Here is an 18,141-nt window from a genome sequence, read left to right on the forward strand (position 1 = left end):
TGAATGGGAATCTTCTGAGAGAGGGTGATTGAAGGTAATTTATTTGGCTGAAAGAGAGAAAAGAATTCAAGCGCCAAAAAGATGTAACTTTCGCGTGGACACCGGTTACATACGTAGAATATTGTTTGCCTTCACAGATAGTCATGTTTGTTTATCGATAAATTAATTTTGTCTCTGTCTCTTTGCATATCTCTTTTTTTCTACTTGAGAAGAAACATTAAAAGAAAAAATAAGTTTTGATACATTTTGACACTATATGTATATATTTAGACGTTCAATAGAGAATAAGTTATTCGAAAAGTATAACTCGAGCATGTACAATAATGTCATCAGCGAGATGTCAATGCGCTATGTCAATCGATTACGTGCTTTGTATTTTCAATTGGAAATTATTTTTCTGAAGTTTTTTGAAATTTTTGAACATTGACGATTAGAATGTTCGTAGAATTGCAACAAATGTTGGCGTATTGTCATCTTTCATCGACTGATCGTATTTTACAAAATGAATCATAGTCATTTATATTTTGAGCACCGATTGTGTAGCATACTTATGATACGTATAGGTGTTTTCGATATATGTCATTGTTTTCGAGATTAATCTTTATAATCTCAATTATTTTTGTTTCATTTTTTGGAAATGATTTATTTAATAAAATCGTTCTATTTTTTATTTAACACCAATAATTTCATAATTTCATATATTTGATAGTTTCTTTAACTTTGAGCAATATTTTGTTGGAGATTTGTAAAAATTCAAAGATTTGAATTTAATTTAAATTATTTGAAAATAAAAAGATAAAAAAGATAATAAAAAAACAATTTTTTTATTACTAAATAATTAAATATAGTATTTTATCATCAAAACTTTTAAACAGATTTTTTAAAATTATTTTTTGCATTATTTTTCTTTTATCTTGAATTGATAATATTTATAAATTTTTCTAATATTTTGTAAAATAATAAAAATTGAATTAAATTTATTATTATTATTGAGTAATTTTTAAAAAAATAATCATTCTTTTAAAGATACTGAATAATATGAAAAATACTATCAAAAATTGTAAAAAATATTTTTCTTGCAATTATCTTTTAGAAAAAATTATGGACAACTCAATTAAACAATATAATTGTGCGATTGGGTTATATTCAATAATTTGACGGATCGTCGAACAAGAAATATAAAAAAACCAATAATGATCCCGGATAATGTGTGAATAATAAGTTAATAAGTAAAAACAGGTTAATAACAACAAAATGGATCCTTGCCTTATGATATTTTCCTGTTTTTGCGGTTTATATTTTTTTTTTACCATTTATATATCGGATAATAATCGCATTATTCATTAATTAAAAACTGAATGTATATATATGTTTTAAAGAAATGTGAAAATGGTTCATAATTAATAAAATGGATTCTGAGGTCAAACGACTTGATTGATATATGAAATTTATTGTTTCTTGTTCTCAAAGGTTATCACTGTAATAAAAATAACTCAAGAGTTCAAAAATAATGTCTTGTCTAATTGCTAACAGAAATTAAATCTAAATATATCTAATTCTTCTTACAAGCCAAATGAAACTTGCATTATTACGATGAATATAAATCAGATTTGATTTTGCGTTAATATAAATTGCGCGAATAAACAATCTATGATAAAAGAATTTACTTTATTTTTGATAAAAGTAGAGGCTTAATTGATTTGTCAATTGAAAGTTTTAATAATAAAGTTTTCGAACTTCATTTTCATTAAAAGTCATTTTCAGATAAAAATTGATTTATTTTATGGCTCAAACTATAGATTAAAGTAAATACAAAAAAAAACAAAATGTAAAATAAATTTAAATAAATAATATTAATATTTAAATAAATAATTATTTTTAAGAATTATACGTAAAATTTTGAATACATATGAAATGTCATTTTTCAAAATATAATATTACTAAAATTTTAATTAGTATTCAGTCGTTAAACAAAAAAAAATTGCTTTAATATATGTGCATTAAATATTAAAAAATATTAGAATAATCAATCACGTTTTATTTTTTGACAATTTTTATGAATCATTGAGATATTCATATCTTTTTATGCATTTAGAAAATATTGCAAAAGTTGCTAAAAATACGAATATATTTAAAATATGAAAGTTCATAATTATTTGAAAAAACTAACTGTTAGAAACTGTTAGAATAGTAGAATATTGATTTGTAGAAATCAAAAATGATGTTTTTTCATTGAATATTGAATTCATTGAAAAATAGGTTAATAGATCGGAAAATTGCACAATCGTAAAATGATTAATAAGAAAGTATAGAAGAGATTAATATTCAATAAGAAATTAAGTTATTCTAAAATTATTCATTATTTATTATATAATTGTATGTAGATTAGACAATAAGAATAATCTCATAAAATAACATTGTGTTATTTATTCAATTTATCAAAAAATGTTTCAAATGAAATTTATTGCATTGAATTAGAGAAAGACATTTTAAAAATATCAAGGTGACTTTAAGTTTTGTTTTTAATATTATCATATAGATATTCTTTCTAGTACTGCGTTGTAGCTATTTGAAAGTCGAATTCAATGACCTATAATAAGGAGAGTAATTTCTAAGCATTTGTCATGAACTAACATATTTATTTTTTTCACATTAATACATTATTCTATATTAGAGATTCAGAATTACTAACATGATAAATTATTATGACTTTAACTAAACATAATCTATACAACAGATATGTATGTTGATGTGAAAGCAATTTGCTTACTACTTATATTACTTGAAAAGAAAATGAAAAGAATTACAAAGTTACTCTTCACAAATTATCTTTTTATTTTGAAGTTTAAGGTCAACATAAAGTTATGGGTGAATTCGTTTTTTTTTTTGATAGCTACAACGCAATACCATAAAGAATATGATGTCTTTAAAAAAAATTCAAAATTATTTCTAAAAATAAAGTAAACAATAGAATTTTATTATTTAATGATAAATTATAAATTTTATTTGAAATATTTTTTAATAAAGTCAAAATAAATAACAAATATTTTAAGTGATTATTTTTATTTATTCCGAACTCATTCGGTAATATAGCATATTAATATATTCATAGGATATTATTGAAAGATTGGGTCTAGAGAATAAAACGAACATAAAAGTTGATATATAAAATAATTGAAATTTATTTATTAAATTGTAATCAATTTAAATTAAATAAAGAATTTAGATGTTTCTTTATCTAATACAAATTTAAATTGTTTATAATAATTGTTTAGTAAATAAATTTTAATTGATATCTTTGTATTATATAATATTAATTTTATCTTTGTTTTGGCCTTTAGAATAAATTTTTCAAAAATATTTCACGAATATATTAATATTTTGCATAGAAAATATAAAGAATATTAATAATAGGTATTATATATAGATTTTTCATCGATATAATTCAAAATGAAAATAATTATCTTGTTAGTTTAATGAAATAATCAGAATTCTTTCATTTCTTCAATTTTATATTTGTAAATTATTACTTCTTATTATTTCTACATTGTCAAAAAAAATTTATAATTTATAATTTATCATTTGTCATCTCACTAATATTATTAGATATTAGAAAATAATATAAAATTTTGAAAGTCTTAGTTATCAAATAATTATCAAAGAAAATTTAAAAATAAAACTGCGCAATTTTGATACGTGTAAAGAAATATTGTCCTCATGTAATTAAATTTATGAATATTAATTTATTTATCTGTTACATTATGAATCTATATACATTTAAAATTATTAATTATAAGAACAACATATCACGAATATATCTACATAAGTAAGTAAATAATATAGAAATATTTTTGAGAAACATTTAAAAATAAAACTATGCGATTCTTATACGTATCTTATACGTATAATGAAATATTGTTTCTATTCGATTTTACAAATATATATATTAATTATCGTACGTATTAAAAAATATTTTTGAAAAATATTTTTATGATCATCGAACTTGTTCAGTTCGACTTCATGTTGTAAGAAAATGAGACTGCTTTAAACAAACGGTTGTCTCTTCTAATTATACCGGTCACTAGACTGCAGATAGTACACTCGGTATCTGCGTCGCATTATTAGCGGCATTGCGTACCACTCACACGCACACATTCGCAAGCGTATTTTTGGCAAGTTAGTGCCAAATATCTTGGTCCGCGATGTGCGCGACCTCTTATTTGTACGCATATTCGTCTTTTATCAATAGTAGTGTGTCTAAGGGATTGCTAACTTAAATTGATACTTAACGACATAAGCTATGATGTCATTTCCTGTAGGGGTGGGTTTTTCGACGTCATCATTGAAGCAATATTGATGAAAACATTGATTTCTGATATCTGTATAGATAAATATTCAAATTTAAAAAAAAAATAAAAATAAATAAAAAATTAATTCTCACATAAATCCATTTTTCTGTAGTCGATTATTTTTAAGATTGGAGTTGTTGCTTATGATTGTTTTATTGGTAGTCATATTGATCGAATGAGATAATCATTGATTTGACATTTAAAAGAGATTTTTTAGAATCAATCATTTGAGATAAATAATTGGCGTACTGTCCAAATGTTGTGTTGGCGTTTGCCTCTTTTCTCCATCGTGAGTTTCGTCGCATTTATTTTTAAGCCGAATGCGACGTAGAATTTGCTAAAAATGTTCCCTGTGAAAAATTACGTTATGCAGGTTTGCATATTGGGTATACACGTGCGTGTATACATTGTATATATTGTTTTCTTATGTGATTTTGACAACGCATGAAATTGACCATAGTGTTGAAATTAATTAATTAATCGATTGATACTGTATGTTTAAATGTATTTATTGTTTAACTCGAACGCAAATGTTTTCATATGTACTTTTAAAAATTCTATATTTACAATCACATCGGACATATTCGGTCAATAATAATAAAGAAGTCAATTCGGTATTTACTTTATGATTATAATATAATTTGTTCAATAATTTTTTAATATTCTTTTAAAATTAGTAAAATTCTTTTTTTTTATTTATTATAGTTAAATTATAGTAAAATATATTTATAATATATTTTTAATAAATTAATCAATTATATTTTCAAACAAAATATAGGTATGTATATTAAATCAATATTTAATTCGTATACTTATCTACAATATATTAATAATAAATTATTCCATTATATTATTTTATTATTGAAGTAGATATTGCATGTTAAAAATGAAAGAAATTCTGTGAAAAGAGTTGAATATGCTAAAAGAATACATCATATTCAACAAGAATTGATTATAATTGTTAATGATCAATTAACGCAAAAATGAATATTTATCAAATATGTTAAAAATCTTTTGAAAAAAATATAAGTAATCGAGAGCAAAGATGGCATTATTAAAACTCCATTTAGCCGAATTATCGTTAAAATGATTTTCATACGGATTAATCAGCATTACATTGTAATTTTACAATTTTTCTTTCAATATTTTGATAACGCCATTCTTGTTTTCGTATTCGTGCCGTAGTGAAATGTTCCTTCTTGCCGCCACACTACGCCACGTCGCGTCCATTGACTCGTACAAATGCGCTGACAGAATTCGACCGTTGCCTGGCAAGCGCGCATGCGCACAATTCGCCGTGCCGCAAGTGCAATGATACGTTCGCCGCGTCGGTGCAACGCAAGAGAATAACGTCATCGACTGAACGATTAGTCTGTCAGTGGTTCTCCGTTTTGTTGATACTCCGTCTGGAGCGAAAGGTTAACGCGCAAAAACCATCTCGACTGTTTTTGCCTCAAGAACATGACTAGACGATACTTCCCGCTGGGTCGGATCGCAAATGTTTAAAATACATCGTACAAATGGTATTTTATATTTTTCTCGTTTTGAATTTTCAGAATTTATTATTAATATTTATTTCATTTGAAAATTCGTTATTAATTAATTAATTTTAAAGAATAATTAAATTCGAAGATATAATATAAAATAATAGTTGATTTAAAGATATATTTACAGTAATATTTTGATAAAAATTGGATAAAGATTTGTAAGAATTGAAAATAGATTTTGAAAAACGTATGCAGACTCGTTTGTTTGGGTTGGATCATGTTTTTCTTGCAATTAAGCTTTATAGCTTTGTCGGTAAATCTTTCTTATCTCGTTCAGAAAATTGGATAAAAGTTTTCGACGAACAGTATATGTATATTTTGGCAGAGGTATCGCAATTAGTCGAAATTTTATTCTTCGAACATCGGAATGCAAAAATGCGTAGTATGTTCGAAGAAGTCGTGCGCAGTTTTAAATAAAGACAGCGACACGTTTGCAACGTCGAATACAAAACTAGTTGAACTTTTTTGATGTATCTCAGTTACACATTGTATACTTATATATTCTATATACTATATACATTGTATATACTCTTCATGCAGTATGTTTGTAGAATTTGGAAAACTTTTTTGTACAGTTAGTCGATTTCTTTTCTTTGTAAAAAGTGGATCTCCATGGCAAAACATTTTTGCACATTTATCGATCTCTTTTTAACAGTTTGATTCATGATTTTAGTCAAATAAATATAAAATAAATTTATTATATATTATTTTAAAAATAAGCTACTTTCATAATATTTCACCGTTGAATTAAAATTTTGTCGAATCATTTTTATATTTAGAGTAAAATCGTTAAATCTTTTGATTTCATTCTTTCCTCTTTTATTTCAGCGAACTCGCCAATTTTTCTGATAAAATTTATCCGGTGGCGATGAAACATAGAAATTTGAATCAATCATGAAACGTCATTGCAACGTCAATAATAATTATCCATGGCCGTTCGCAAAATTTGTTTCTACAAGAGTGAAGGGGGAAGAGAAAAAGAAAGAAAGAGGAAATAGAAGAAGATAAAATGAGAGAGAGAATGGAGAGATAGGAAGGGAGTGATAGGGAGGGAGGCTACTGCATCGAGGACGTGATGAGATGTTTTTTTTCGCATGGATTCTTCAATGTTCAATGAAAACTGGATTAATTTATATGTTATATTATGGCGATATGATTTCCACGACGTGGTGGAATATTCGTTTCATCGATAATCGACGTGCTTTTAATCGCGGCTAGATCTTTCGTATCGCATGCGCATTATTGGTTGATTTGCTAAGAAACGATCATATTTATTGCTAATGTGTATCGATGAGATATGCAAATTCAAATTAATCAGAATTATTTATTTAATATAGGAACTGTGCGGAAAATAATGCTGGTTTTACATCTATATCAAATTAAATCATTGCACACTACGACGTGATGTTGATAACGATTGATTACAATTATGTATGTTAACTTTCTCTTTCTCTCTTTCTCGTTTTTGCTTTTTCTCTGTTTTATTTTTTTTCTCTTTCTTCATAACGTTAGTGTCGATATAATCGGTGGAATGATTTACGACTTTTTAATAAGTTCTTCAAGTGAAAACTTGTGAAATTCTAGTGAAATCTATCGTGCTCGATATTTACGTTCTCGTGATTTCTGTCACGATAATAAAATGAATAAAAACTCAGATCTCAGACTGAAACGACATATTTGTGTCGACAAACGAGAGAGCAATTTTCGTATGATTATTTTTCCAAAATTCAAATTGTTACGAATAAAAAATTAAAAAAGAAAACTCACTTTTTTTTTTAAATAGAAGATAAAACAAAATTAATATATCAAAATGCACTTACCCGATGAACATAGTATCATTAATTATCATTTAAATTAAGAAAACAACAAATTTGATTTCAATGATTTTATTATATATTTATAATGATTTAAAATTAATTTAAATAATTAAAAAATTTAAAAATGTAAAAAAAGTCATGTTAATTTATACTTGTTCAATTTAATATATATTTTAAATAAAAGAATAAATATAGTCAGTTATATTTATTTTTTTAATAAATGATGAGTTAAATAGTTAAAAAAAATGTCGAAATCGTGATTTAAAATCGAAAGCGAAAAATCTCTTTGAAAAAAAAAAAATTATCGCTACGCTAGAGATTTCGCAATAATATTCTGCATCGATGTCAATAAATATATAACAATCAAATGTTATAAATACTTTTTATTGCTATAAATCTGCGAAATATTTTGCATCGATTTCTACGAATTTTAAGATATTATGCAATATGATCAAATATTTTATTAAATCTACAATAGTTATGAATGTTATAAATTTTTCATAATAAATTTTATTTTGATTGTAATAATAATAACTATTATTTTATAATTTATAATAATATATTATTTTATAATGTATTATTTAATAATTTAATGTAATAATTTTTAATAAAAATTCAAGTTCATGATAAAATCAAGATTCAAGATTAAACAAAAATTTTTCATTCAAATTTTTTTATAACATTATTTAAAAAATTTTACATAAAAATTTCATAATATAATATATTAATTCTTAATTTTTAATTCTTAATCTTTATTATTATTTTTTACAATTATTGAAAATATAAAGATGTAATTTTTATTGATTTTTATTAAAAATAATAATAAATAAAAATTTATTAATTTTTTACATTTTAATCATTATATACATATATATACAGATTTATTTGTATTTATGTATTTATGTATTTATAATAATTTATAAAATGAATGATTTTATCGATTTCAATGGCCTTGAGATATGATATCAAGGTCAGCGTTCTAAATTAATTTTATTTATATATATGTATATATATACATATGTATTATTGCTGCTTGTTACTATTTTTAAAGATATGCTTTGTAAATAAATTGTCATAAGTAATTACCATATTTCATAAGCATGTATATATTCATTCTAATTGATGTATCGCATATTTTTGGAAATTTTTACGATAAAGATAAAAATTGATTACATACGTTATAAAGTATTTTTGCAAATTAAAAAAAAAAAAAAGTAAAAATAGAAGTGAAAATAGTGAAAATAATTAGTTTCTTAACTTGCAATTTCTTATAGAAATTTTAAAAAAAGAAATAAAAAGAAGAAAAACGTTTTTGTTTATTTGAATTTAAATATAATTAATATACGTTAATCTTAAATAAAATGTATTCCTTCTTTCAAACAAAAGTTTTGTTCAGATAATAGGATTAGTTTCGTGTGAGTAGGATTTTCTCAGAATTTCTTTCTGTCAAGAACTATTCTGTTTTAATCCTTTCAATGTTTAACATGTTGTCTAGCAATAGTCGAGCAATATACGAATGGAAAGATGTCGAGACATTTTAACGGTTCTTTCATTGTTTGCAACAGACAAGTCTAACAAGTCGAATTTTGCTCGTCGCGTGTACTTTGCCCGTTCTTTTTTGAGAGGTGACGCTCTTCTCTATCCTCGAATGACGAATTCGTTTTAGAATTCTTCACTGGTTTTTCCGTTATGTTTTCCTCTCGATTCTTTTATCCTGCTTCGACGAAAAAAATATCATCTATTCGTTTCGTTTATCAATTTGTTAATGTTATTTCTCAAACATACATATCGTGAATGTAAAAATAACGAAATAGTCAAAGACATATCGCCAGGTCCTTCCTTTATGAATATAGCATGTAAAAATAATTGCGTAGAATAGTATGTTACATCTATGTGACGATTGATTATCGTAGTGTTGAACGAAAATTATTTTGAATAACAAATAGAATATTATGAATAAAATATTTCATAAATAATGGATAAATCATTTTTATATATTTTCCTTTTTTCCTTTTTTTTTCTTATCTACGATTGATATCATAATTCATTAATAAATAAATTTTTATAATTGTGCTAGTTAATCTCATTGTATTGCCAAAAAAAAGTCAAATATAAATAATTTTTTGTGCTCGTTATTTTCTTTCTACTTTCAATCGCATAACAATGATTCATTGTAGTTATTAATTTTTTATCTTTAATTAATAACAAATGTAATTTTATTCTTACTCGAATAAATTTTATGAATAATGCTTAATATTGCAGTTGTTAAATGCCTCACCTAAATTGTAATTGAAAATATAAAAAAATTGTTATCAGTCTATGTTTTGTTGATGATTCCGTTAATGTTATTTCTTAAAAATATGTGTTGCCGGTGTATAAATAATAACAAGGTGGTCAAGAAATGCAAGAAAAAATATTCCTTACTCTCATTTTTTTCATTAATTTAACAGATCCAGTTTTGCAAATCAGATTGAAATAGAAGGTTTAACTTCTGAATCGAAATAATATATTTTTACAAAATAGAACGATTTCACTAATTCGATTTGACAATTCGTTCTATGATTTTAAAAATTGAATATCTAATGAATTGCGATTTATTAAAATGAATATATTAATGTAAAGAATATAGAATGATAGAAATAGGTAGAGATTGATTTTAACTACAAAACTAAAGAAGAAATAAAATTTTTTGTTTAAAACTTCGTTTCTGAATAAATCAAGTTTAAAAATGAATTTAATTGATTTTCAAATGAATATATGTAAATGAATTATTTAGAGATAGTAGGAGATTATTCTACAAAATTAATATATTCATAAAATAACTTTGAAGGATCAATTTCAGAGATCAAAATAAATACAAAAATTGACGTACAAAAATGGTTGAAGCTTATTTATTAAGTTATAAGCAATTTAAATTTAAATAAAGCGAGGAGTTAGAATGAGACAACGTAGCAGTGTGATGAAGCTGTCTCATTTTATCTATGTCTTGCTTCGTGAAATGCGAAATGCAAATTGCATATTTAATAAATAAGTCTCAATCAATATTTTTATATACCAAATTTTCAGTTTATTTTAATCTCTTTTGAAAATCAATTTTCAAAATAATGTAATATAATAATATAATATAAAATCAAATTTGAAAATTCATCGAATTTCATCGAATTCATCGAATATTTAACTAATTTTTTACAGTAATATTCTAAATTAATTTTAATTAATTTTATTAAATAATATTTATCTTTATTTTTTAAAAACAAAAAATTTAAACGATAAAATTTTATTCTACATTTTTATTATTTTTATATGTAAAATAATTTTCTACCAATAATTTAATCATCTAATCTAATTGGCAATTAGCCAATTTCATTTATGTTTAAAAATTATTCAAATTTAATTTGCTTAAAAATAAAATCTTAAATCTAACAATTCTTTCTTTTTCTTTTTTAATATATTTTTATATGAGTGAAATGGTTCTATTTTTATCACATTTTATTTCCATTTTAATTCATCTGGTGTAAGTGTGTAAGTAGTAAAATTAAATTACTTATAATTTGAAAAATGAGTTTCAATATATATTTTTGTATTGTATTAAGTTACTAGTTTGTTTTATATTTGTTTATTTCTATAATTACGTCTTAAATTTTCTACCTATTTCAAACAATCTATTCAACACGCAATAAAAACAACACAATAAAACTAACACTGAGTATGATACTTATATTGCATTTTAATATCTCACTAGACTTTTATCTTTTATGTCACAAATTGCAGGCTCTATAATACTTGTAAAATTTCATTTATTTTACTATAATAAAATTTTCGAGAAAGATTTCCATAATTCACTCTTAAATATTCGCACTTTAAGAATAGATATCTAACTTTGCAAAATTTTATTAATAATGTTAATTAACATTTTTATTACGCTTACATATATAATATATTTTATGAAATACTTATATTTACATATATATATATATATATATATATATATATATATATATATATATATATATATGCATAGTCATTCGTGATACTATCAATGTGATCTAAATAGATGATCAAAGTGCAGTTTTAATTACGTGAATTATAATTCCGTCAACATTGTATCATGCGCATTTACAACGACCGATATTATGCTGTCTATACGTGGAGTTTCATTCACTATCTATCGTTTCTTCCGCTTATATTTTTCCTATTCTAATTGAAATAATAATTTTTTTCATATTCTTGCTCTTCTTACAAAAATTCGATATAATTCGATAAGTGCTACAAAGAATGTTATTACATCTAATATTTTCAATCTGTGAGTCAAAAAAAATAAATTTCTATGATGAATATTCAATATATTATATATATAATATGAAAATTCGTCGAAAAATTGTTTAAAAAATCAATGTAAATATAAATATAATTTTATGAGAAACGAGTTAAAAATATGCGTCGTATCTGTTTTGAGGCTGAGAGATCTTCGGAAATGTTTCACACTTGAAGATGGTTCATTTTATTGCTTCCTTGTGATTGATATCGTTTTATTAGTTTTATCTCTGTTGTCGTCCACTTTTCGATAAGAGCGAAAGAGCATGACACAGATTGAAAAAGACAGAAATTCTTGTTTTTGTGTACAGAACATATATATCAAATTTCGGATGTCAGCGCTAATTTCCCTTGAGATCATGTAGCATAAAAGTCCATATAGAAGGATGCATATGATCTGTCTAAAAATTAGGATACTATGTCAATATTCGTTTCATCGAGTTTTCTTTTCCCTGTGGCCTTTATCAATCTGTTAATTAACAAACGTAATAATAATCTAAAAGCAATTTTGTCGACTCACTGATCAATGAGTTTGTTAAAATTTTCAATCGATTTAACAAGTTATACTCATTGTCTATTTATATTGTTAAATATTATTAAGTATAATTATAATTTATTTTTTAAATTTGATTAAAGCAGATAAATGAAAAAACTCTTATAAATTACATTAATTTAAAAAAATTAGCGATACTTTTTCATAAAATACAGAAATATGATATATGAATTATTTAATTAATTCTAAAATCATTTTTTAAAAAATTATCTAATATATCATTGAATAATTTAAGATGATATATAATAAATAATAATGTATATAAGATGATATAAATAAAATTATTAATGATTATTAATAAATTAAATAATATTAATTATTAAATAATATATTAATTTTAGACACTTTTTCACGATAAACTTTTTTTTCGATAATCCAGAATATTTGAATAAAGTGAAAAGAACAGTTTAAAAAATAATACTAGAAATTAAAACATAAGTATTGCTGAAAATATTTAGTTAGTGTTTATTTTTCAAACTGTGAACAATTTAATTTTGCATTAGATAAAGTGAGATGAATCTATCTCTCTGATAGATTCTCTTTCTATTTCGTTTCATTTACTGCAAAATTAAATTGCTTATAACTTAAAAAATAATTTATACATTTATTTTTGTTTATTTCAATCTTTAGAATTAAATTTAAATTTTCAACTTATTTCAGTCAAATTTACTTTACTAATTAATAATAAATTTTAAAAGATAGATTGATATTTCAATATATTTTGTTGTATTAATTTATGAATTAAGAAAAATTATAATAATTATATGATTCTTGTGAAAATTATTGTACACGTTATATATATATACACGTTTAATATTTTCCCTGAACAATTTTAAAAAATTGATTTGAGAGATCGAAACAAATATAAAAATTACATAAAAATATAAAAATTATAGTACATAAAAATGTTGGTTAAGATTTATTTTTTAAGTTGATGAACGATTTAACTTCGTATTAGATGAAGCAATATAGAAACAGAATGAGACCTTCTTCTCTACAATCGCTGTTCTCTATTATTATCCCGCTTCATTAAATTATTGTGTTTGTTTTAACCTTTATAATTGATCCTTCAAAAGTTTCCATAATTCCATAAATATATTAATATTTTATTTAAAATATTTAAAAAATAATATATTATTCTATTATATATCAAAAAAATTAAATAAAATTTTATTACAAATTTTATTAAAATAAGAAACATAGATATAAATTGAAGTAGATATAAATTGTATTTTCCTACATTCGATATAACATACATATTTTTTCATTTTGTTTTAGCATTTTGTTGAGAAAAATTGTTCGCTGCGATATATACTATGCTTTAATTGATTGGAAAAAAACAATCTTTTAAAATCACAAAACACGACAAAATCCACTTTTCGCAAAATAGTTACACGATTAATTAAACGCCAAAATTGATTTCGTTTGAGGAAAAAAGCCACATGTTGGCTCGTTTTTTAATCGTCACGATCGATTATTTCAACAACTAAAAAGATCTTATTATGCGCGTCGACGTATATTACACTCGTGTATAGACACGTCGAACGGTCAGAATTAAATTCGAACGCAACCTACGCCAGCCTTCAAATTCGTGAAGGTGACGCGGGACGAATGATGATCCGCGCCAGACATGTCTAGACGAAAAGAAAAGAGTAGAAAAAGAAAAAGCGAAATCTCAACGGTGAATTTTTGGATAGCTTTTGCGTAGTTGAGTGTCCAATTAAAATCGACTGGGTATGGAACCATTATTTTTATTGCGTCTGGTCCATCGAAAAGAATGTGATTACTATTTTATTTCATACATCATGCGGGCTGCGTGGTTCGTTGCTTAAAAGAACAGCGCTCGTGCTGTCGATTCCTCGTAAAAACTATTCTCCTAAATGTCGATACTGTGCCATGCATACAGAATCACGTTGAATCACATCCGATTGAATTGAATTTTCGACGACACTGAACGTAGAATGAATGGTGGTATTCGCGCTTCTTTTAATTTATATAGATAGATAATTTAAATAGAATCTCGATTTATCTTATCGCATTACACCCGCTTGATAAAACTCATTTGGACTAGCGATGGGATCAAGTATCTCGCAAATAAATTTACTGATTGGAATCGTACGAGTACTTAAAAAAATAAAAAAAATATAATGTATAGCACTTTCAAGTATATTTTATGCGATTCGAATTTTTTCTAAATTTTTTTCAACATACTTGAGAAAATGAAAACAATATTTTTAAATATATTCGAATCTCAATTCGAATTCGAAATTTTTAGAAATAAATTATTAGCAAAAATTCTCTGATCTTTTTAATTATTCTTTCTAATACATTTCAATTATGTTATTTTTTATATATAATTCAATTTGTAAATATAAAAAAAAAAAGAAATAGAAAAATCATGCATTTTAAATAAAATATTATTTTTAAATATTTATGAATTCAACAAATAAAATATAATTATAAACGTTAAATCAAATATATTACTTAAAATTTTGTTATATAATTTCAAAATTTTAGTACTACTTATGCTAGAACTTTTCTAATAAGTAAATTATATATAAGTTATATATAAGTATTAAAATTTAGATATACTCATTTCAAAACTCGATATTCACAATTTCTATATGAAAATGAATGAAAAAAATGAATATATTTCAAGTATCTATATTATATATAATCAATTGAATATTATTCGAAACTCATGAACAAAACATGGATATTGAAATTGAGTTGGATTCGGAAATACACGAACTCAATCCCATCTCTAGTCTGGAGTATACCGAATCGACTAAAATAACGCTTTCGAAAATCCGCTCGAGGCTTTCGCGTTTTGCCATTGAACGGTGAGAAGTCAAATCCGACCAACGCGCAGTGCCATCCGATAATTAATTCGACGGACTCGAAATATCAATTAAACGCATCCTCGGACCGACTTGCGAACCATCGAGCCGTTTTAATTTACGACATTCATTCCCATGGCGCACGGATAACGTTCGGGCGAATTTTCACGCGTTTTCCCCTGTTTCGCCTCTGACATCCCCTCGCCTGTCGCTGCGCACGCGAGAGCGCAAGCGCCTTTACAGTCGGCACACGGCCACGCAAACAGAGACAAGCATCACTTGCATATAGATAAACCAGGCGTCTCGTTGTCCGAGGTCGGTGCTCAAGGTTGCGCGTGACGTCACTGGACCTCTTCCTCGGCCCCCACCTTCTGTCCTACTCCATCGTATACCAATACCTTCTAATATATATCGCGAGTTGCGTTTACATCCGTGACACGACATCAGACCAGACCTGATCTACCTTGCCGGTATATTTCATTTTAAGCGGCCTACACACATATTGAAACGTGTTACGATACATGTATCAATTTCTAGATACATGTATCGATGCAAATTGTTCTGCGTACATTAATTGGTGTCAAAGTATGGATTTTTAGAGACAACTTGAAATCAATACAGGAATAAGTGAAATAAGTATATATAGAAGAAAAGATGTTTAAATTAACTTTATTTGAAATTTTGATTGAAGATAAAAAATGAGCGCTGATCTACGCTGTTATCTGTTTTCTTCGACTTGTCTTATTTCTAACTGCTTTCGCATTCCCGTTAATTATACCAAATACGTTACTCAGTCATTATTGAGAACATCATGAAGGGAAGACGTTAAGATTCTTATTTTTATTTTTTATTTTTTTTCTTCGAGTGTTCACTTATTTTAAGAAATATAAATAAATTATGTTACATATATTTAATAGTATATAAATAATATATTTAATATTATTTAATAATAAATTATATTTAATAATAAATATATTTTTTCTTCCTATTATATTTTAAAGTATTTTAAAGTGCTTGATTGTTATCATTCCTATATCAATTCCTTGATTGTTAATATTTTTTATTAAAAAAATTTTACTTAAAAAATTTATTTAAAAAATTCATAAACAATTAATTGTACAAAATATAATATATTGGTCTTAAGCAAGATTCAATATTGATTTCAACGGTATCGGTAATTAGTACACAATATTGAAAATTAAATTAATTAGCATTGTACAATATTTTTTTTTTGCAGTCTCGGTCGAAATATTATTTTTAATTTTTATGAATATCGAAAAGTATTATATATATATATAATTTTTATAATTATTTTTTTCTTGCTTTATATATATAAAGTTATTTTTAAACGTAAAATTAAAAAATTTTAATTTATCTACTAATAGTTCTATCAACTAATTATTTTCTTTTTTCTATTTTCATTTTTTTGAATTTTAATCTTTTAAATTTTATTGAAATATTTGTTACCACTATTTGAATAGAAATATTTTGATTAATTTCACATATATAATATAAAAAAAATAAAAGTAATAGTAAATATAGTTAATCACTCTTTATAATTTATGATCTTTATTGAATATGATAAAATTTCACGAAAATTAATAAGCAATATTCGTCATGAAGAGTTTAATATATGATCCCGTCATATGGAATAACGTTAATTGATATATCCTATTATAATAAGATTGGCATTGAAAAATAGTTTTATATTTTTAAAAATATATTTTAACTTCAATATCAAATTACATGATTTCATGAATCTTAAGATATTCAATACATTTTATTATTATATAGCCGTTTTATAAATTTCAAATATCAGATAATTGTGTCAAAATACGTTCTTCTTTGGTCCTTTATAATCATTTAACATTTCTTGTCTCTTTATTTTTCTTGAACATTTTACGTGAATATTTACGTGAATGAATTTTTTTATTCGGTTATGTGAATCTTGTGTAGATAATATTTCATTTCTTTTTTGATATTATTAGTGGGTTTGTTAATATCATATAAAATAAGAATGATCGATAGTAGATAGAAATGATTCAATGTTCTGTATTCTGAATTATTTTATTTTTTGGGCCAGAAAAATTTTTTCAAATTTTGAATCGAATTAACTCGGAAGAAAAATTAAATGTAGAAATCTTATTTTCTTTCAAAACCTTTCCTAGTTTATTTTAATTTCGTTTATAAAAATATCATGTTTTAATTAATCAATTGAAATCATATTATAATTGTTAATTATTTAAATCATATATATATATTACATATATTATATATATTTATATATTATATGTATACACTATTTATATATATTTCTGCATTCATATTCTGCATTATTAATTTTAATGTATAATTATTAAATATTTAAATAATTAAAATATAAAATCAATCAATAATATCCATATATTATTTACAAGATATCTTCCTGTTGCATAAATTCTATTTAAAACAGTTTTTTTAATTATAAGGAAAAAATTAGATTAATATTAGATTATGTTAATCAAAAAGTGAAAAATTTTTTATTATTTTATATTTTTTATTATTTTTTATTAATTGATCAATGATTTATTCTTTGATTTTTAATTTGCTTATAATAAATATATCTTCCTAGTACATAAATTCTATTTAAAATAGTATTTGTAATGTAAGGAAGAAAGTCAGATCAATAACAGATTATGTCAATCAAAAAAGGAAAAATTTTTTACTGATTGATGAATGATT

At 24.0% G+C, this 18,141-nt stretch overlaps 1 protein-coding gene across 3 annotated transcripts in view; it reads left to right on the plus strand.

Annotated features, from left to right (window-relative positions):
• LOC727091 (forkhead box protein O) overlaps positions 1–18,141 on the plus strand; it is a 220,784-nt gene that overhangs the window by 72,541 nt on the left and 130,102 nt on the right. The window lies entirely within an intron of this gene.

This window comes from Apis mellifera, linkage group LG7, assembly GCF_003254395.2.
Source record: "Apis mellifera strain DH4 linkage group LG7, Amel_HAv3.1, whole genome shotgun sequence".
NCBI lineage: Eukaryota > Metazoa > Arthropoda > Insecta > Hymenoptera > Apidae > Apis > Apis mellifera.